The sequence below is a fragment of the Lithobates pipiens genome, unplaced genomic scaffold, assembly GCF_037356315.1.
Source record: "Lithobates pipiens isolate NorthernLeopardFrog02 unplaced genomic scaffold, aLitPip1_a1.2 Scaffold_10, whole genome shotgun sequence".
NCBI lineage: Eukaryota > Metazoa > Chordata > Amphibia > Anura > Ranidae > Lithobates > Lithobates pipiens.
In genome coordinates this window covers 102458412-102479980 of record NW_027507686.1, presented here as the reverse complement: position 1 = coordinate 102479980, position 21569 = coordinate 102458412, and the positions used below count along the sequence as shown (strand labels likewise).

Here is a 21569-nt window from a genome sequence, read left to right as displayed (position 1 = left end):
GTTCTCGAGCCAGAGGCCTACGAGAGGCCGCTCCCTGCATTCTGGGCTCCTACACCAGGTTCGTGACAGTACTGGACAGCCATGTCCGAGCCCATGCAGGGAGCCTCCCCTAGGGATGAACTCTGCCGCCACTTAGCTGGACTTACTCAGGCGCTGAACAGTCTGCAGGAAGGCTATGGCCGACTGGAGGAACGTGTCCAAGCCCTATCTGTATCTACGCCAGCTGTTTCCAGGACTTCTGCTCCCCCTTCGGTGGTGATGATGCCGCCTGAACCCAGGGTTCCTACACCTGAAAGATTTTCTGGCAACCGGGGTAAATTCAGGGCTTTGCGCAACTCCTGTGAACTTTTCTTTGCCTTGCAACCAAGGACCTTCTCTCTTGAGGCTACCAAAGTGGGGTTTGTCATCTCTCTGCTGGCAGATGAACCCCAGACCTGGGCCCATCGTCTCCTGGAACGGAAAGATCCCTTTCTGGATACCTTGAATACCTTCTTTCAACCTATGTCGCGATTGTACGAGGACCCTCAGCTAACTGCCACCGCAGAGGCAGCTTTGCACGCGCTGCAGCAAGGCTGCAGACCCGTGGAAGACTATGTGTCGGAATTTAGACGCTGGAGTTCTGACACAGACTGGAATAATGCTACCTTACGATACCAGTTTCGTATGGGTCTTTCAGAGCCTTTGAAAGATGAACTGGCCCGAGTGGGCATCCCTGAGACTCTGGAAGCCCTCATAGATCTATCCATTCAGATTGACAGACGCCTAAGAGAGCGTCGCTTGGAACGTTCTTCTGCAACCCCTCGTCCCGTTTGGATGTTACCACGAGAGCCTAGTTCCTCCCATTCAGCCTCTTCTGCTCCAGCTACGGCCGCCCTGGACACTCCAGAACCCATGCAGCTGGGTTTGCTCCGACCTTCCTTGACACCTGAAGAGCGCCAACGGCGTCGGGCGGGCAACCTTTGCCTGTACTGTGGACAACCAGGACATTATGTTCGCACTTGCCCTGCTAAACCTCGTAAGTGCTTTTCCATCTCTCCTGCTCTTCCTCCTGTTTTGCCGAACAGTGCTTCTCATCTGGCTGTTCTTATTCTCTTGCAGCTCCCAGGAGGGACTATCCGAACCTGCACAATAATTGATTCTGGGGCCTGTAGTGGCTTCATGGACTCGTCCTTCGCCTTAAAATATGACATTCCCCTTCGGCCTAGGGCAAAAGGATTTTCTGTGTATCTGGCTGATGGCTCTACCCTTGAATCCGGACCGGTGACCCAGGAGACTTCGCCTCTGCTTACCACCATTGCCAGGAGTTACTGTGCTTAGACGTCATCAAGTCTCCTCTATTTCCTATCATACTAGGCATGCCCTGGCTGAGAGTCCACAATCCACAAATCAACTGGATCTCTGGGAAAATCGAATTTCTCTCACCCTACTGTCTCCAGCATTGTCTTCCGGGTGTCAACGAAGCCCCTTCTCCTCTACTTTGCATGGAAGTAGACGCTGAGGTCCGACAAGCTGTACCCGAAGTCTATCACAGCTTCCTGGACGTTTTTAGTAAGAAGGGTGCAGAAACCCTACCTCCACGACTGTCCGATAGAACTACTTCCCGGAGCAGAGATTCCCTTTGGAAGAATTTTTCCTCTATCAGAAACGGAATTAGGGACCCTGAGGTCTTACCTGGATGACAACCTGGAGAAGGGGTTCATCCGACCTTCCACCTCCCCGGCGGGTGCAGGAATCTTCTTCGTTGAGAAGAAAGACCACTCCCTACGTCCTTGTGTTGATTATCGGGCTCTTAATAAGGTCACCATCAAGAACCAATATCCTTTGCCTTTAGTGCCCAAATTGTTTCAAAGACTGGGATCAGCTGTAGTATTTTCCAAGTTGGATCTTCGGGGTGCCTACAATCTCGTTCGCATTGGGAGGGGAGATGAGTGGAAGACCGCCTTCCGTAGACGTTTCGGGCACTTTGAATATTTGGTTATGCCTTTTGGTCTGTGCAACGCCCCCGCCACGTTCCAACACTTTGTAAACGACATTTTCAGAGACTACCTTGATCTATTCGTAATTATCTACTAGCCGAACATCGGGAACACGTTAGAAACGTTTTATCGCGACTCCGACTTCACGGTCTTTACGCCAAGCCAGAAAAATGTGTCTTTGAGCAACAAAGTATCCAGTTCCTTGGTCTGATCATCTCAGTGGAAGGCATTAAGATGGACAATTTCTGCCATCCGGGACTGGCCCGCACCTACTGACAGGAAGGGGATCCAACGGTTTGTGGGCTTCGCAAACTTTTATAGGAAATTCATAAAGGGATTCTCCACTATCATTTCTCCCATCACAGGACTGACCAAGCAGGGCTTAAAGTTCCATTGGACTCCCGAAGCTCAAGAAGCCTTTACTACTCTGAAGGACTTGTTCATCTCAGCCTCAGTTCTAAAGCATCCCGACTTGACCCTGCCATATATCTTAGAAGTGGATGCCTCAGAGATAGCAGTGCTTTCTCAGAGACAAGGGCCTAAATCCCTTCTGTGCACCCAGTCGCATTCTTCTCTCGTAAATTATCCGAGGCAGAGAGGAACTACGATGAAGGTGATCATGACCTACTGGCTATTAAAGCGGCACTTGAAGAATGGCGCTATCTTCTGGAAGGAGCAGCCCACCCGATCCTTGTGTATACGGATCCTAAGAATCTAGAATACTTGAAGACTGCTAAAAGACTGAGACCGAGGTGACCATCTTGGCGTATATCAAGAGGGTTGAGAGTGGACAACACGATCACCTACAGCCACATCACCCTGAATGTGCCTGATCTTGGATGCTAAGCAGGGTCGGCCTGGTTAGTACCTGGATGGCACACCGCCTGGGAACCACAGGTGCTTATATGTTTTTGGCATCGACGACCTGTTCTGTTTTTCTGCTTGTTTGCAGAGGTGACCATATTGGCGTTTGTCAAGAGGGTTGAGAGTGGCCAGCAAGATTGCCTTTGGCCACATCACCCTGAATGCGCCCGATCTTGTCTGATCTTGGATGCTAAGCAGGGTCGGGCCTGGTTAGCACCTGGATGGAACACCCCCTGGGAACCCCAGGTGCCGTAGGCTTTTTTTTTCATATGTTTTTGGCGTCGACGACCTGTTTTATTCTTCTGCTTGTTTGCAGAGGTGACCATCTTGCCATTTTTCAAGAGGGTTGAGAGTGGCCAGCAAGATCGCCTACGGCCCTATCACCCGGGAATATGCCTGATCTTGTCTGATCTCGGATGCTAAGCAGGGTTGGGCATGCTTAGTACCTGAATAGGAGACTGCCTGGGAATACCAGGTGCCGTAGGCTTTTTTATAATATGTTGTTGACTTCGACGACCTGTTTTATTTTTCTGCTTGTTTACCGAGGTGACCATCTTGGCGTTTGTCACTTTCTTTCAGTAGCTGTCATTCCCATTTCATCATTGTTATAAGAGTCTCTGAGGACAAGTGGGGAGGCGGAACGTAGGCCCGCCGCCATTTGTGGGAGGAGCCTCGTCGTTATAAGACGGCCTCGGTTCCTCCCTTCCCTGTCGGATGTTTCCAGAGGTTGTCCCACCCTCCCGTTCCCCCTTTTTCTTTTTATCCCCTTTTCTTTTTTAGTACTACTTGGAAATGCCCCCTTTTAGGCATACTGACCACGTGACCACGGCACAACTTCAGGTCACTTTCTTTCAGTATCTGTCATTCCCATTTCATCATTGTTATAAGAGTCTCTGAGCACAAATAAAAAAAAAGCCTACGGCACCTGGTATTCCCAGGCAGTCTCCCATCCAGGTACTAACCAGGCCTGATCCTGCTTAGCATCCAAGATCAGACGAGATTGGGTGCATTCAGGGTGATGTGGCCATAGCCCATCTTGCTGGCCACTCTCAACCCTCTTGACAAACGCCAAGATGGTCACCTCAGCAAACAATTAGAAAAACAAAACAGGTCGTCGACGCCAACAACATATTAAAAAAAAGCCTACGGCACATGGTTTTCCCAGGCGTTCTCCCATCCAGGTACTGACCCTGCTTACCATCCAAGATCAGACGAGATCGGGAGCATTCAGGGTGATGTGGCTGTAGGCGAACTTGCTGGCCACTCTAAACCCTCTTGACAAACGCCAAGATGGTCATCTCAGCAAACAAGCAGAAAAATAAAACAGGTCGTCGATGTCAACAACATATTAAAAAAAGCCTACAGCATCTGGTATTCCCAGGCAGTCTCCTATCCAGGTACTAAGCATGCACAACCCTGCTTAGCATCCGAGAACAGATGAGATCAGGCATATTTCGGGTGATAGAGCGGTAGGTGATCTTGCTGGCCACTCTCAACCCTCTTGACAAACGCCAATATGGTCACTTCGGCAAACAAGCAGAAAAATAAAACAGGCCGTTGACGCCAATAACATATTTTAAAAAAAGCCTACGGCACCTGGTATTCCCAAGCGGTCTCCCATCCAGGTACTAACCAAGCCTGACTCTGCTTAGCATCCGAGATCAGACAAGATTGGGCGCATTCAGGGTGATCTGGCCGTAGGCGATCTTGCTGGCCACTCTCAACCCTCTTGAAAAACACCAAGATGGTCACCTCTGCAAACAAGCAGAAAAATAAAACAGGTCGTCGACGCCAAAAACATATAAAAAAAAAATGCCTACGGCACCTGGTATTCCCAGTCGGTCTCCCATCCAGGTACTAACCAAGCCTGACCCTGCTTAGCATTCAAGATCAGACAAGATCGGGTGCATTCAGGGTTATGTGGCTCTAGGCAATCTTGCTGGCTGCTCTCAACCCTCTTGACAAACGCCAAGATGGTCACCTCGGCAAACAAGCAGAAAAATAAAACAGGTCGTCGACGCCAAAAACATATAAAAAAAAAATGCCTACGGCACCTGGTATTCCCAGTCGGTCTCCCATCCAGGTACTAACCAAGCCTGACCCTGCTTAGCATTGAAGATCAGACAAGATCGGGTGCATTCAGGGTTATGTGGCTGTAGGCAATCTTGTTGGCCACTCTCAACCCTCTTGACAAACGCCAAGATGGTCACCTCTGCAAACAAGCAGAAAAATAAAACAGGTCGTCGACGTCAACAACATATTAAAATAAAAATGCCGGGAGGGCGTGGCTTGCCTAGAGAGAGGATGGCTGCTTAAGCTTTTTGCTCCGTCTTACCTCAGCCTAAAAAAGATCGATCACAGAGGATTTTACCTGAAAAACACTGTCACATCATGGGGACCTCCTCACGCGGACCCTCTGCATCTAGATCCCGCTCACCAAGGGACCTGGGAACCCGTAATACCCAGACAATACCGAATCTCTTCAGGAACCAGGGGGCCGACATGGCGGCCTGTTCTCCCACCACTAACCACATCCCATCTCCCCATCACCAACAACTAAATATCCACGACCGATCGAGCCCGAGCAAATCCTCCCAGCGGTCACATCCATATTCAACCAGCTGCTAGTCTGACCCTCCGGTACACCTATAGCTATGGAGCGGATACATAGAGCCCTTAGGCCTAAGGGCAAAGATTCTGATCCCCCACGGGATGTCATCTGTTATGTTAACGACTATACCCTCAAAGAAGAGGTTCTTAAAAAAACTAGGAGCGATCCTGACATTTGAAGGCCATTCGATCCAGATATATCAGGATCTTTCGGCGATCACGCTGAAATATCAAAGAGACTTGCGCCCATTACTTGACGTGCTGAGGCAGAGAGACATCCTCTATCGCCGGAAGTTTCTGTTCGCTCTGCAAGCCTCTTACTATGGCCGCACTGCCATCTTAAAGGGGCCAGAAGATCTAGAAACCTTCTGCAAAACGCTGGACCTGCCACTGGTTGAAGTACCTAATTGGTATGCTGATTTTCGGGTCCACATTTCACCCAACACCCGCAGCACTGCAGATCTCATGGAAACTCAACTGTCCAGATCTCGCAGACATAGGTCGCCATCCACCTTCAGACCACTTGGGGGACACCGACCCCGTCACCCACCGACGAGCCCGACTTCAGCCCCGCTACCTCGCAGAGCACGCAGGGACCGCTAGACCTGTCGCCTCACGAGAGCTCCGGGACACCCATGCGACGGTGGATTAGCCTACATGCTTCATACCCTGCCTAGTGCCGCTCTCCTTTCCTCTGCCGTGCATATGGACCATTCCCTTACTCGCCTGCCTTGAAAGACTACAGACACTTACACTAGCTTCAATTTCCCCGACTCCGGTTACCACCATGATTTCTACCTGGAGCAGTCCTGGGCCTCGAACCTGTCAGACGAGAGAGCATTCAACGCACGCACTCGACTAGACACCATTACTGCTCGGATCCCATATAGTTGTAGCCTTTTACTCTATAACTGAACACAACCACGGCCGAATGAGCGTCCAGAAGGACCCGAGACACCTATCGGTAAAGTATACATCGAACGGAGCACTTGGTATATTTTAGTGACTGATCCGATCTTGTGCCCTGCTGCGACATTTATATTGGCGCTTACCTCTATGCCTTATATGAACTATTTTTCATATTGCAGACCTCATATCATCATAGAGGAGCTAGTAATTCTATATACTTTACTAAACATCATACTACCCTGAAAGCAGGGGCCCGTTCACTACCTTACAATATTGCAGGCATTGGGTGGTCAATTTATCAAGTGATACCCCCCTTACTAGCCTTATCCCTGATCCAGGATATACAGGAGCCATGATTTATATGATTTTTAGGCCTACGCAAACCTACCCCCCAGTACCCACCTCTTACAAACCTATAACATCTATCAGGTGTAGGGCAGGGGTATACAAGCCGTCCATAGTTGTTAGGATTATGTAGCTCCCACTTCCCCTAGTCAAACAGCCGCCACTATATATATTGGATCACCCATCTAAGCCCCGGTTAGGGTTAATTCATTTCATTACTTGTTTGCCAATCGCTATATGGATGCTGCACATTATAGAATACAGATCCCCAACTTACTTTGGGGAACGACAATATGATATAATAACGATATTGTAATATAGTGGTTAATCTCAAACACTAACCAGACATGATCAGAATACTACGTCTCTCCATCATGCTAAAGTTAATCCCTGCTAGACCATACTAGAAGTAGGACACCACTCGAATGGGCTCCATAGGCACTGCAGAGGATCCCCTTGTCCCTAAGGTTCACAGGTTACGTTTACTGAAGCTGGATATTACTGTTATCTGGGGACTGCTTACCTATGGCTTTCTTGCAGAACCAGGCTCGTCCACCTGACAGGCTTCTATATACATGTGCCCAGAGATCAAGCTCTTCTACGAGATAATACCGCCCAGCTGAATTCTGGACGGCTGTTTTTTCTTTTTTGGTTATGGTTATGGTTCTAAAAGTTACTATGATGCATCTGTTATTTGTTTTTGTTTTTTTGCAAATATCATTTTATTAGTATTTTCAATATCAAGAACACACATATGGGGAAAGCCCCAAAACAAACAATGATAAATGAAACAAAGGAAACGAAAGAGGTCACAGCCTCACAAACATGCTGTACATGTACTGGCATGGCAACGTATGATTTATCAGCAAAGCATGCCCTATCTGCCAGCCTTGGAGGCAAAACCCACTTGGCCAGAACCGGTAAAGATGCCCCTGCCTCTCCATATGAATCAGTCATGCCGAAGCCTAACCTAGCGCCTCGGCATAAGGTCATCGTGAGCAGGTTTGGGGCCGCGGCCAAGAGAAAGAGTGAAGACTGAGATGAAAGTAAGAGAGTAACAGAAAAGAGAGAGAGATGGGGGAGAGGGGTGGGGGGGAGAGGGAGAGGCAAGGGAAGGAGGTGGTGGGTATGGAGGGAGGAGGGAAGGGAGGGGTGGGATCGGCGTTTCCAACGCGGTCTGCCAGATACCAGTAGTAAGTCAATTCGTTGCCAAACAGGGCTTTGCCCTCAACTGAGTATACGAACGCATTCCAGAGAGACCAAGTCTTTCGATATGTCTCCTGTCGATCTTGGGCTGTAAGCGCCAGATCCTCCATTTTGTTTATATCTTCCACCTTCCACACCCACATTGCCGCGGAAGGCGGTGTCTGTTGTTTCCAAAGCAAGGGGATGCAGGACTTGGCCGCATTCGTTAGGTGACGTAGTATCGATCGTGTGTATTTTCTAGGGGGTATGTCTGAAACATGCAGTAAAAAGAAGGCTGGGTTTTTCATTAGGGATTTGCCATTCGGTAAATTTTTGAGAGATGGTCCGGACCGCGGCCCAAAACTCCGAAAGCCTAGGGCAGGACCAGAAAATGTGAAGAATTGTGCCCCTTCCCTCGCGACAGCGCCAGCAGCACTCAGATACGTCAGGGTAGATAAGGTGCAGGCGACTAGGCGTCAAGTACCACCTGACAAGAATTTTATAGTTCGTCTCTTGTATTTTGGTGCATATCGGGGACCTCAGAACGAACCGCAGTATGTTATTAATTTGTGTTTGTGTAAAGGTGCGGCCCAGATCCACTTCCCATTTAGTGAGACCTGCGATGCGTGGTGGTTGTGCAGGCGTATTGAGTAGGACATACATTTTAGAAAGGGTTCGGGAAATCGGTTCAGTGTCAGAACAGTATTCCTCGAATGCGGTAATTGGTCTGGCATAGTCTAAGGGGTTCGGGAGAGAATGAAGAAAGTGGTGTAGGCGAGTGGCGTTCCAAAAATCCAGACGATACGGACCAAAAGGGTCCATAAGATCCGGGATGGAAGTCCAGTTACCCCGTAGTACGAACTGAGAGGCCGTAGAGAGATTGGAGTTCCATAGCGGCTGAAATTGTGTATTCGACAAACCTGGTGTAAATCATATTGTTTTTTTTTTTGTAAATATATTGTAAGGGATCTTCCCGGGGTAGGGTGTGTTTGGACACAGTTCACAGCAGACTTAGACTTTATAAAGCAGACCTTGGCGTTTATTCGTGGTACAAACAGTCCAACAAACAAAATATACAGCAACACCGTGCTTCTTGTGTATAACAGGAACAAAATAATAACAAAACAAACAACCTAGCCCGGCTGGGCGCTTACTAAACAGGTTCTTCTCACCTATCTGACACTTATAAACACAGCGTCTTTCGCCTGGATATCGCAGGGTGGATTTGAGCTCCAGCAGTGGCTGTGCTTGCAGCTTCCTCAAACACACAGACTGTTCGTTTCCCTGGCTGAGAGCAATCACCTGCAGGCCCAGCAGAGCCTTTACCTTCCCAGGCTAATTAGGATCAAAGCTCACCTGATCCAAAACCCAGAACTGGATCGGGGGGTGTGGAATGACAGGTCCCTCTACCAAACCTACCTGCCATTCCATATAAACCCAGGCCCGGCAAAATTAAATAACAACTCAGCAGCATATCGCTGCTGAGAAACTGATCCATCCTGGACTTACCATCTCACACTGTGTAGCAACCTAGGTGAGATGTACACCCCCTCGATCACTTCTCCAGTGACATGTCTAAATATCCCCCCCCTCTTTTTCAGACCGGAGGGCTGAGCCTTTTGTCCCCACAGACAACTTACCCTTGACAATGCGTCAGCATTTGCCTGTAATTTCCCTGGCCTGTGTTCCACAGTGAAATTAAAGTTTTGTAGGGACAGAAACCATCTAGTCACTCTTGCATTTCTCTCCTTGTTTAACTTCATCCATGTTAGGGGGGCATGGTCTGTCACCAACTTGAATTTCCTGCCTAGCAAGTAATACTTTAAAGATTCTAGGGCCCACTTCACTGCCAAACATTCTCGCTTCACAATGGCATAATTTTTCTCGGCCGGGGTTAGTTTTCTACTCAAGTACGTCACCGGATGCTCCTCACCATTCACTACTTGTGAGAGTACTGCACCTAAGCCTGTGTTAGAGGCATCTGTCTGGACCAGAAATTCTCGCCTGAAATCGGGGGTAACTAAGACAGGTGGTTGGCACAAGGCAGACTTAAGACTTTGGAAAGCCTTCTCGGCCTCTGGGGTCCACGTGACCATTGCTGTCTTTCCGCCCTTTGTCAAGTCAGTTAGTGGAGCAGCAACTGAGGCAAAGTTCGGCACAAATCTACGGTAATACCCCGTAATACCCAGGAAAGCTCTAACCTGTTTCCTTGTCAGGGGTCTAGGCCAACTCTGTATTGCCTCAATTTTATTTAGCTGTGGCTTAATCAACCCCCTCCCAATAATGTAGCCCAGATATTTGGCCTCTTCTAGGGCTAGAGCACACTTCTCGGCATTTATGGTCAACCCCGCATCACTTATGGCATCCAACACGGCCTGTACCTTACAGAGGTGACTTTCCCAATCAGGGCTAAAAATGACCACATCATCAAGGTAGGCAGCTGAGTAATCACGATGTGGTCGCAGAATCAAGTCCATCAACCTCTGGAAAGTTGCAGGCGCTCCATGTAACCCGAATGGCATCAATACATACCGGAATAGCCCATCAGGGGTGGAGAATGCAGTTTTCTCTTTAGCCTCACCAGAAAGTGGAATCTGCCAGTAGCCCTTTGTGAGATCGAGGGTGGTTATGTACCTGGCGTTACCTAACTTCTCAATCAACTCATCTACCCTGGGCATAGGATACGCATCGAACTTGGAGATCTCATTCAACTTTCTGAAATCGTTACAGAACCTCCAAGTTCCATTGGGCTTTGGGATTAGCACAATTGGGCTGGACCATTCACTCTGTGACACCTCAATTACCCCCAGAGCAAGCATACGTTTTACCTCGGCAGATACGGCTTCCCTACGTGCCTCCGGTATCCTATAGGGCTTAAGGTTTACTCTGCTTCTAGGCTCAGTTTCAATGTGATGATGGATGAGGTGTGTACGCCCTGGGAGGTCAGAGAACTTGTTTTTGTTTTTCTGTAAAAATTCCTGAGCCTCCTGTTTCTGTGACACTGATAGAGTATCACCTACCTTGACTGGAGGGATTGGTTGTGACAAATTATTAACAGTATTTGTCGCCACCAAGGATTCCCTGTCTTTCCAGGGCTTGATCAAGTTTATGTGATAAACTTGGAAAGGCTTCCTTCTACCTGGTTGGTGCACCTTGTAGTTCACCTCACTGATCTTTTCAACAATTTCATAGGGACCTTGCCACTTCGCCAAGAATTTACTCTCAACAGTGGGGACTAGTATAAGGACCCTATCGCCTGGGTTGAATGTCCTGATTCTTGCGGACCGGTTGTAAATTCTACTTTGGGCCTCTTGAGCCCTCTGGAGGTGTTCCCTTACCAGGGGCATTACAGTGGCTATACGGTCCTGCATTTGTGCTACATGCTCAATAACACTCTTGTATGGGGTGGACTCATTCTCCCATGTCTCTTTTGCAATGTCCAGTAGACCCCTAGGGTGACGACCATAGACCAACTAGAATGGTGAGAACCCTGTGGACGCTTGGGGCACCTCCCTAATAGCAAACATGAGGTAGGGTAATAAATGATCCCAGTCACGACCATCTTTTGCCACCACTTTCTTCAACATATGTTTCAAAGTTTTATTAAATCTCTCCACCAATCCGTCCGTCTGGGGGTGGTATACAGAGGTACGGATGTGTGAGATTTTAAATAGTTTGCATAACTCCTTCATTACTTTCGACATAAATGGCGTACCTTGGTCAGTTAGGATTTCTTTGGGGATCCCAGTCCTAGAAAACATATAAAACAACTCACGTGCAATTGTTTTAGATGCAGTGTTTCTTAAGGGTACAGCCTCAGGATAGCGGGTCGCATAATCCATGACTTCCAAAATATACTGGTGTCCTCTAGCTGACTTTACAATGGGACCCACTAAATCCATGGCAATACGCTCAAAAGGCACCTCTATAATAGGGAGCGAAACCAAAGGACTGCGAAAATGTGACACTGGGGCACTAACCTGACATGTGGGGCACGACTCACAGTATTTTTTAATGTCATCATATATGGCCGGCCAAAAAAAACCTCTGGAGAACCCTCTCTCGCGTTTTGTCAGTCCCCAAGTGTCCCCCAAGAACATGGTTATGTGCCATGTCAAGCACCTGACGCCGGTACGGCTTAGGTACCAGAAGCTGTTCCACAATCTCATCTTTAACCTTATTGACTCTATAGAAAAGATCATTAGTCACCGAAAAATGTGGAAATCTTTTTTCAGCATCTGGTTCCTGAGGTACCCCGTTCATAACAGCAACCTGCTCTCTCGCATTTTTGAGAGTGGGGTCCTGTAATTGTGCAGCCCCAAAATTATCGCTAGACACCTCTAAGTCTAGTATATTTTGCTCAGTGGGAGGAGCCTCCTCCTCCCCAGCCAGGACCTGCAAAGGAAAACAATCATTTTCATCCTGTACACTTTTATCATTCGCAGTGGACAAGGCAACCACCTTAGAGGTATCCTCACTCCTTTTGGGGATTTTTCTTTTTTCCCAGAGAGCCCAGAATAATGGAAAATCGCGCCCCAATATTACATTATGCATGAGGTTTTTAACCACACCCACTTCATATTGTACGGTGCCTTGTTCAGTCCCGACTTTAGCCAGCACTATAGGGTACACTTTTGTATCACCATGTATGCACACAACACTCATATGCTTTTTAGACTCTAAGTCCCCAGTCACCAGGCTAGCATGCACCAAGGTTACGAGGCTTCCTGAGTCCATTAACGCTTTAACAGGAAAGTCATTGATTGTGATGTTGCAGATTTGCGGTTCAGTCTCTAGTCCAGGAACTGCAGCACAAGATGGTTCCGCAAATAGCGACTGACGCCGGCTAGCGTCACACTCCATGGGTTCAGTGGTAAGGGGGCAATGGGCAGACACGTGTCCCGCCTCATGGCATCTCCAACACTGGATAGGGCCTGGTCCCCTTGGCAAGGAGTCCTTTTTAGAGCCCCTTAGCCACCCGGGACCATCACCAGCCTTTTGTCCCTGAGACACCACTTGAGCCCTTTTCCCCCCATCAGCAGCCCTCCACACTCCCCCAATAGATGGAAGTCTCTTACCAGCTGACGGTACAGATCTGGCGCTCCGGGGAGGTGAAGATGCTGCAGGAACATCACGGAGGTAGTCCTCAGTCGCCTGGAACCTCTCCACAAGGTTGACAAGTTCGTTTGCATTCTTAGGATCACCTTGTCCCACCCAGCGTTGCAGGTCAGTAGGAAGCGCTCGGAGGTAGCGATCCATCACGACCTTCTCTAGGATTTGTGCAGGAGTAGAAGTGTCTGGCTCCAAACACTTTCTTGCCAAATGGATTAGGTCATACATCTGGGACCTCGCTGATTTGTCCAGACTGTAGCTCCAGTTGCGTACCCTCCGGGCACGGACTGCAGTAGTAACTCCTAGTCGGGCAAGTATCTCCTCTTTTAGCCGAGTATAGTCCTTAACCTCTTGCTCACTGAGGTCATAGTAGGCCTTTTGAGGTTCACCTGTTAAATAGGGCGCAATTACCTCTGCCCACTCAGCGGCTGGTAACTTCTCTCGCTGAGCCACGCGCTCAAATACTGTTAGATAGGCTTCAACATCGTCCTCAGCAGTCATCTTTTGCAGCGCTTTCTGCACAGTCCTTCTCCCAAAAAAAATCTCTGGAGCGGCTCCCATCACTGTGGGTGGATTAGCAACCACAGGCGCCTCTCGAATTGCTATCAGGTGCTCGATAAGTTGTTGTTGTGCAGCCATGGACTGTTCATGTCGTCTATTGGCCTCTGTCTGAGCCTGCTGTTGTTGCAAACTCACTTGCATAAACTGCTTCAGCATCTCCTCCATGTTGCTGGACTGTTCTTGGAGTGTAGTTGCAGCTTTCACCCAGGACATCAGCAGCTGTAGCCAAGTCTGTCCACACCGTTGCCCCTAGCAACCGTGTTGCCCGCTACCTCCAACAATTGTAAGGGATCTTCCCGGGGTAGGGTGTGTTTGGACACAGTTCACAGCAGACTTAGACTTTATAAAGCAGACCTTGGCGTTTATTCGTGGTACAAACAGTCCAACAAACAAAATATACAGCAACACCGTGCTTCTTGTGTATAACAGGAACAAAATAATAACAAAACAAACAACCTAGCCCGGCTGGGCGCTTACTAAACAGGTTCTTCTCACCTATCTGACACTTATAAACACAGCGTCTTTCGCCTGGATATCGCAGGGTGGATTTGAGCTCCAGCAGTGGCTGTGCTTGCAGCTTCCTCAAACACACAGACTGTTCGTTTCCCTGGCTGAGAGCAATCACCTGCAGGCCCAGCAGAGCCTTTACCTTCCCAGGCTAATTAGGATCAAAGCTCACCTGATCCAAAACCCAGAACTGGATCGGGGGGTGTGGAATGACAGGTCCCTCTACCAAACCTACCTGCCATTCCATATAAACCCAGGCCCGGCAAAATTAAATAACAACTCAGCAGCATATCGCTGCTGAGAAACTGATCCATCCTGGACTTACCATCTCACACTGTGTAGCAACCTAGGTGAGATGTACACCCCCTCGATCACTTCTCCAGTGACATGTCTACAATATATATATATATATATATATATATATATATATATATATATATATAAAAAATTCCACAGTTTAGGCCGATACGTATTCTTCTATATATTTTTGGTAAAAAAAAAATTGCAATAAGCGTTTATTGCAAAAGTTATAGTGTCTACAAAATAAGGGATAATTTTATAGCATTTCTATTAATATTTTTTTTTACTAGTAATGCCGGAGACCAGCTAATTTTATCATGACTGCGACATTATCGCAGACACATCGGACAATTTTGACACATTTTTGGGACCATTGGCATTAATACAGCGATCGATGCTATAAAATTGTATTGGTTACTGTAAAAATGTCACTGGCAGTGAAAGGGCTAAACACTAGGGGGCGGGGAGGGGTTAAGTGTATCCTAGGGGCGTGTTTCTAACTGTCTGGGGGTGTAGCTGTGTGTGACACCACACTTATCGCTTCTCCTGATGACAGGGAGCAGACGATCTGTGTGCTGTCATCAGGCACAACGGGCAGATGCTGTTTACATCGGCATCTCCCCATTCTTGAGCTCCGTGATGCGATCGCGGGTATCCCCGCGGCGATCGAGTCCACGGGACCTGCGGGCACGGTCACGGAGCTCGCGGCAGGTGTGCGCGGGCTCGGGTACATCACTTTGCCCAGCCATGCCATTCTGCCAACGTATAAGTACAGGTGCCGGTCCGGAACCGGTTAAGGTGATGGAGGATGGTTTTGTTGTTTTTTAATTTTATTGCCTTTCTTGTGATTAATAAAGGCTTTTGTATTTTTTCACTTGGTTTATTAATTTTGTATGTGGTCAATTACACCCCTAAGGCTCATCATTATGGCCCTGTTGGCAGTTCTCTTTTTCTGCCTTTTTTGTATATACTCTACATGGGCCATAGAGCCCCACTCTAATTTAATATAATGAGCGGGTAAGTGACCTGAGGGTATATTATTGGTACCCACACATTGTAGGTCTCCCGCAATTTTTCTTTTTCATTTTTCTTTTTGAGGATCAGAGAAGAGAGAATTAAACAGCCTTTTTACACAATGCAGAGGATTTACAGCATATAGACTGATTTTACTGTTGTGGGTTTAGTAACACTTTAAGGACTGCCCACTTGCAATGTACTGCGGATGGTGGCTTGTACAGGCAAAGCAATGTACTGGTACGTTGCTGCCTGTTTCCAGGTTTATGGCACACATGCACAGCGGGAGTCTGTCAGCAGATCCCAACCAATGATTAATGTCTAGGACCTGCTGATTGGATGTGTCCAACCACAGCCCAGAGCCCTGTGTTGACAATGAACACAAGGCTCTGTACAGAGGGAATGATCTCTCTGTTTCTTATGCCTGCAAATCAGGGATAAGAAACAAAGAGATCTTTAGTATAAAAAAAAATCAGCACACATTACACACTGTTAGGCACAATAGACACCCTTGCTCATGCCTGGGAATGGAGTGAAAAAAAGCTCAGGCACCAGGATGCAATTTCTAGTCGCAATGGTGACCTGGGATTTGTCGATCCCTGACCTAACTGATCCTGACAGTTTCCCTTCTTCCTGATTGAAAACTGACCATGCTCGCACAGAAGCCTATCTGTACGATAGCATGGTCAGTTTGCGTGTCCCGTCATCCCATTCTGAGACACAGGCAGGCTGTGCTGCACAGCCTGCCTGTATATTCTGTGGTCAGTTTGGAGCCACGTCCCCACCTATCCCTCTCCTCCTCTCAATGGAGTCAATCCCCAGCCTTGCTTTTTAACTGTGCAAGTCGCCTGGGGAAGTCACGTATCATACCTAGCTGAAAGAGGAGGGGTATGCAAAATGTTTGGTAGCATGTGTTGTACCTTTATCCCTAACAATACAGCTCCTGGAGGGACAGTGACCAGAGCCTTGGAAGGACTGACTGCGCTATCGAATGAATTGGCGGAAAACTCAGGTATTAATGATCCATTCACAACTTGGCTTGAAGGATGGTTCGGTAAATGGACTGGATTTATCACATCATGTTTGATCTCAATCGCTGTGGCTTTGGCCGTTTTGGTCACTTGCGGATGCTGCTGCATTCCCTGTATTCGAGGACTTTCACAAAAACTGATTGAAACTGCAGTCTCAAGAACAATGTATCAAACCCTCTCTACCTCTGAGGAGACCTATGTGGACATTGAAGCTCAACTTAATGACATACAGTCCGAAAGTGTATAACTCAGGGACTATCATCAAAATCTGTTGAGTAGGGATGAGCAGAACACCCCCCGGTTCGGTTCGCACCATAACTTTCGAACGGACCCCAAATTCGTACGAACGTTAGAACCCCATTGAAGTCTATGGGACTCGAACGTTCAAAATTAAAAGTGCTAATTTTAACGGCTAATATGCAAGATACTGTCCTAAAAAGGGTTTGGGGACCTGGCTCCTGCCCCAGGGGACATGGGTCAATGCAAAAAAAAGTTTTAAAAATGGCCGTTTTGGCGGGAGCTCTGATTTTAATGACGATTAAAGTGGAAAAAAAAGTGAAATATTCCTTTAAATATGGTGCCTGGGGGGGTGTCTGTAGTAGCAAGCGTACCTCAAAGACCCACACCAAAGAAAAAAGCGGCCCTCTCCTTGCTCCTCAACAGCTGGCATCTCCAACCCCACTAGACCTTCAGTCCTCTCTGAAACCTGCTCTGAGAGGAAGGAAGGTGTAGAATTAGGTGTGTCACAGCCAAGTGTTTCCGGGCACTCTGCTAGCAGTACACCCACGTCCGATTATAGCAGGCAAATGTCCCTGCCCCAGCTGCTGGACCGGCGAAAGAAGTTCACTCCCAGCCATCCACATGCCCAGCGGTTGAATGCTAGCTTGGCTAAATTGCTAGCACTTCAACTGCTGCCTTTTCAGTTGGTAGACTCGGCCCCCTTCCGTGAGTTTGTACAATGTGCGGTTCCTCAGTGGCAGGTCCCCAAACGCTACGAAGGCGATTCTACCGGCATGTGGAAGGCAATGTCCTTGCCTCGCTGGACAGGGCGGTCAGCGGTAAGGTGCATATTACCGCTGACTCATGGTCCAGCAGGCATGGACAGGGACGTTACCTGTCTTTCACGGCCCATTGGGTCTTCTGGCAGCTGGGAAGGATGCAGGACAAGGTGCAGTAGTGTTGGAGGTTGTTCCGCCACCACGCCTCCAAAATGCTACTATTGGTTGTGACACACCTCTCTCCTCCACCCCTCCTCTTCTTCTTCCTCCATGGCCTCTTCCAGTGCTCTGTCCTCAGAACCAGCGGTGCTCCGTAGGCATTCCAGGGGCTACGCAAGTACGCAGGCAAAACGATGCCATGCCATGCTTGCGCTGGTTTGTTTGGGGGACAGGAGCCACACTGGGGCGGATGTTTTGTCAGCTCTGCAGGGGCAGGCCGAGAGGTGGTTGACGCCATGCCAGCTTAAGCCAGGAATGGTGGTTTGCGACAATGGCACCAACCTCCTCTCCGCCCTCCGACAGGGACAACTGACCCATGTGCCCTGTGTAGCTCACGTCCTTAACCTGGTGGTGCAGCGGTTCTTGGGCAGGTACCCCGGCTTACAGGATGTCCTGAAGCAGGCCAGGGAAGTCTGTGTGCATTTCCGCCGATCATTTAATGCCTGTGCTCGGCTGGCTGAGCTCCAAAAGGAGTTGAACCTGCCCAAGAACCGCCTTATATGTGGACATGCCCACCAGGTGGAACTCAACGTTGGCCATGCTGCAGCAGCTGCACACGCAGCAGAGGGCCATCAATGAGTACCTGTGCGACTACGACACCAGGACAGGGTCAGGGGAGCTCTGTTTTTTCTCCCCACGCCAGTGGGGCATGATCAGGGATGCATGCACTGTCCTGTCACCTTTGAGGAGGCCACAAGGATGGTGAGCAGTGGACAGTGCATGCATCAGTGACACTGTACCTCTTGTCCACCTCTTGGAGCATACGCTGCGTGGAATAATGGACAGGGCACTTGAGGCAGAACAGAGGCAGGAAGAGGAGGACTTCCTTGCCTCTCAAAGCCCCCTTTATCCAGACAGTGTTCCTGCTGTGCCACCCATCACACAGGAAGAGGATGAGGAGGATGATTGTGTCAGCATGGAGGTGGAGGCTGGCACTCAGCATCAGCAGCAGTAGTCTTGTAGGGATGATTTACAGTCCCAAGAAACACGTGGACTTGTACGTGGCTGGGAGGAGGTAGCTGCGGATCATGTTGTCCTTAGTGACCCAGAGGACTCCGGACCGAATGCCTCAGCTAACCTACGCTGCATGGCCTCCCCGATCCTGCAAAGCCTGCGGAAGGATCCTCGTATTCTTCGGATCAAGGAGAGGGACCATTACTGGCTGGCCACTCTCCTTGATCCACAGTACAAGGGTAAGGTTGCCGACCTTATCTTGCCATCGCAGAGGATGAGACATCTCCGGGAGGCCTTGCAGAAAGGTCTGTGCAACGCGTTCCCAGAGACTGGGAGGTTACAAACTCCTGGTCCTGGACAACGTGTTGCTGAGGCATTGGTCAGAAAGAGCGGTGGAGAAGGTGGCCGTCTGATGCTTTCAGACAATTTTTTAGTCCGCAGCCCCAAGGTATGATCGGTTCCAGCAACCATCGCCAGCGTCTGATTTACATGGTGCAGGAATACCTAGGGGCAAGGTCAGACTTGGACACCTTTCCCACCGAAAATCCTCTGGCTTACTGGGTCTTGAGGATGGATCACTGGCCAGAGCTTGCACAGTATGCAATTGAGCTACTGGCCTGTCCTACATCCAGCGTTCTTTCGGAACGCACCTTCAGTGCTGCTGGTGGCTTTGTTACCGATCACAGGGTGTGCCTGTCCATCGAATCAGTTGATCGACTGACCTTCATCAAGACGAATCAGTCTTGGATCACCCAAATCTACCAAGCACCTGAAGCTGATGTAACCGAATAATTTTTTTTGAAATATCACATTCCTTCAAGACTGCCTATGCTGATGCTGAGTGACTGTCCTGTTATGTTGATTGTCTATCCTCTTCCTCCTCCGCTGTTATGTTGGAAGAACATTTCTGGTTCTGGGTGATACCATCAGCCCAATTTTCTGCCCCTGTTTAACAGGGGCGTTTAATTACAATTTTTGATGCAATGCTTTGCAGCAGGGCTAATTCCTGCAATAAAACTAGAGTATATGGGAGAGGTTGCAGTGTGGTGGCACCAGCACCAGTGCCTAAGGCCCAATTTTTCTGCCCCTGTTTAACAGGGGCGTTTAAGTACAATTTTTGATGCAATGCTTTGCAGCAGGGCTAATTCCTGCAATAAAACTAGAGTATATGGGAGAGGTTGCAGTGTGGTGGCACCAGCACCAGTGCCTAAGGCCCAATTTTTCTGCCCCTGTTTAACAGGGACATGTAATTACAATTCTTGATATAATATTTCACAGGAGGGCCGTTCCTGTGCCCACCCAGAGTAACTGTGAGGACTTATAGTGTTGTGGCACCAGCACCACAACCACCAAAGGTCAATTTTTCTACCACTGTTCAACAATGGCATGTAATTACAATTCTTGATATAATCGTTCACAGCAGGGCGCTCCAGCGCCCACCAAGAGTCACTTTCAGGGCTTACAATGTTGTGGAAAAACCAACACCTTGTTCCGCCATTTCTGCAGAGTATATAGGGCAGGCCCCTACTTTCAAACATCCAACTTACAAACATCTCCTACTTGCAAACGGAAGGAGACAACAGCAAGTGAGATGAAAAAAGATGGACGACAAAACAAATTATACAGGGGTGATAACCCTTCCCTATGTTTTCCAAAAAGCTTAAAAATAGTTTTTTTGACTGGAGCTACACTTTAAAAATTTACCAGTTGAAAATTACAAACAGATTCAACTTAACACAACAAACCTACACAGTCCCTGTCTTGTTTGCACCGCCTGTATACTGCTGTTCTGAGTATATAGGGCCTGGGGGCCACACGCATTTCCTTTTTTTAATATAACAAGCAGAAAAATAAAACAGGTCGTCGACGCCAACAACATATTAAATAAAAGCATACGGCACCTTGTATTCCCAGGTGGTGTCCTATCCAGGTACTAACCAGGCCCAACCCTGCTTAGCATCCGAGATCAGATGGTATCGGGCGCATTCAGGGTGATGTGGCCGTAGGGGATCTTGCTGGTCACTCTCAACCCTCTTGACAAATGCCAAGATGGTCACCTCGGCAAACAAGCAAAAAAGAAACAGATCGTCGACGCCACCAACATATTAAAAAAAAAGCCTACGGCACCTGGTATTCCCAGGTGGTGTCCTATCCAGGTACTATCCAGGCCAGACCCTGCTTAGCATTCAAGATCTGACAAGATCAGGTGCATTCGGGGTGATGTCGCCGTAAGCAACCTTGCTGGCCACTCTCAACCCTCTTGACAAGTGGCAGAGCATGCTGGGACATGTAGTTCTATCATAGGCTGCAAGAGAGGTGCAGAGCAAGCTGGGACATGTAGTTGTAGCCCAGCCACCCAATAACCTATACTACAATAAAAGTGCAGAGCATTCATGTTGGGACCTGTAGTTCTATCATAGGCTGCAGTAGAGGAGCAAGGCATGCTGGAGCTTCTAGTCCTATCACAGGCTGCAGTGATCCTGCAGAGCATAGTGGGACTTTTAGTTCTATCACAGGTTGCAAGAGATGCACAGCATGCTGGGACTTGTAGTTCTAGCCCAGTCACACGTGGACCTGTCGCTCTATCGCAGGCTGCAATGGAGGTGCAGAACATGTTGGGGCCTGTAGTTCTATCCCAGGCTGCACTGTATGTACAGGCTGTACATCGTTTTAGTTTCCTCCTTCCCAATCCCAGCCACTCTCCCCCTCCTCCCTGTCTACCTATAAAGCATGTAAAGGTTTGTACAGACCTGAAGTCAGCGCGCGTTCCTGCTCCCCCTCGTGTGTGTGTGAGGCTGCAGGGACAGGAGACATGCTCAGTAAAAGTCATCACTCAATACTCAACCCATCAGGGTCAACTTAGAAAAGTATTGACCAAAAATTGGCATATACTCAAAGACCACCACATTTTAACACATCATCTATGTGAGCGACCGGAAATTGGATTTCGGAGAGCCAAATCTTTGAGGGATAATTTAACCAGG

General features: G+C 48.5%; 8 pseudogenes; 2 read left to right on the top strand and 6 right to left on the bottom strand.

Annotated features, from left to right (window-relative positions):
* Positions 1-2979: 2979 nt before the first annotated feature.
* Positions 2980-3098, top strand: LOC143942655 (5S ribosomal RNA; annotated as a pseudogene).
* A 109-nt stretch (positions 3099-3207) lies between these two features.
* On the top strand, positions 3208-3327 carry LOC143946475 (5S ribosomal RNA; annotated as a pseudogene).
* Positions 3328-3753: 426 nt separating this feature from the next.
* LOC143957247 (5S ribosomal RNA) lies at positions 3754-3872 on the bottom strand (annotated as a pseudogene).
* A 552-nt stretch (positions 3873-4424) lies between these two features.
* Positions 4425-4543, bottom strand: LOC143954794 (5S ribosomal RNA; annotated as a pseudogene).
* Positions 4544-4653: 110 nt separating this feature from the next.
* LOC143944248 (5S ribosomal RNA) lies at positions 4654-4772 on the bottom strand (annotated as a pseudogene).
* A 110-nt stretch (positions 4773-4882) lies between these two features.
* LOC143946189 (5S ribosomal RNA) lies at positions 4883-5001 on the bottom strand (annotated as a pseudogene).
* A 15473-nt stretch (positions 5002-20474) lies between these two features.
* Positions 20475-20593, bottom strand: LOC143954971 (5S ribosomal RNA; annotated as a pseudogene).
* Positions 20594-20700: 107 nt separating this feature from the next.
* On the bottom strand, positions 20701-20819 carry LOC143947391 (5S ribosomal RNA; annotated as a pseudogene).
* Between the last annotated feature and the right edge of the window lie 750 nt (positions 20820-21569).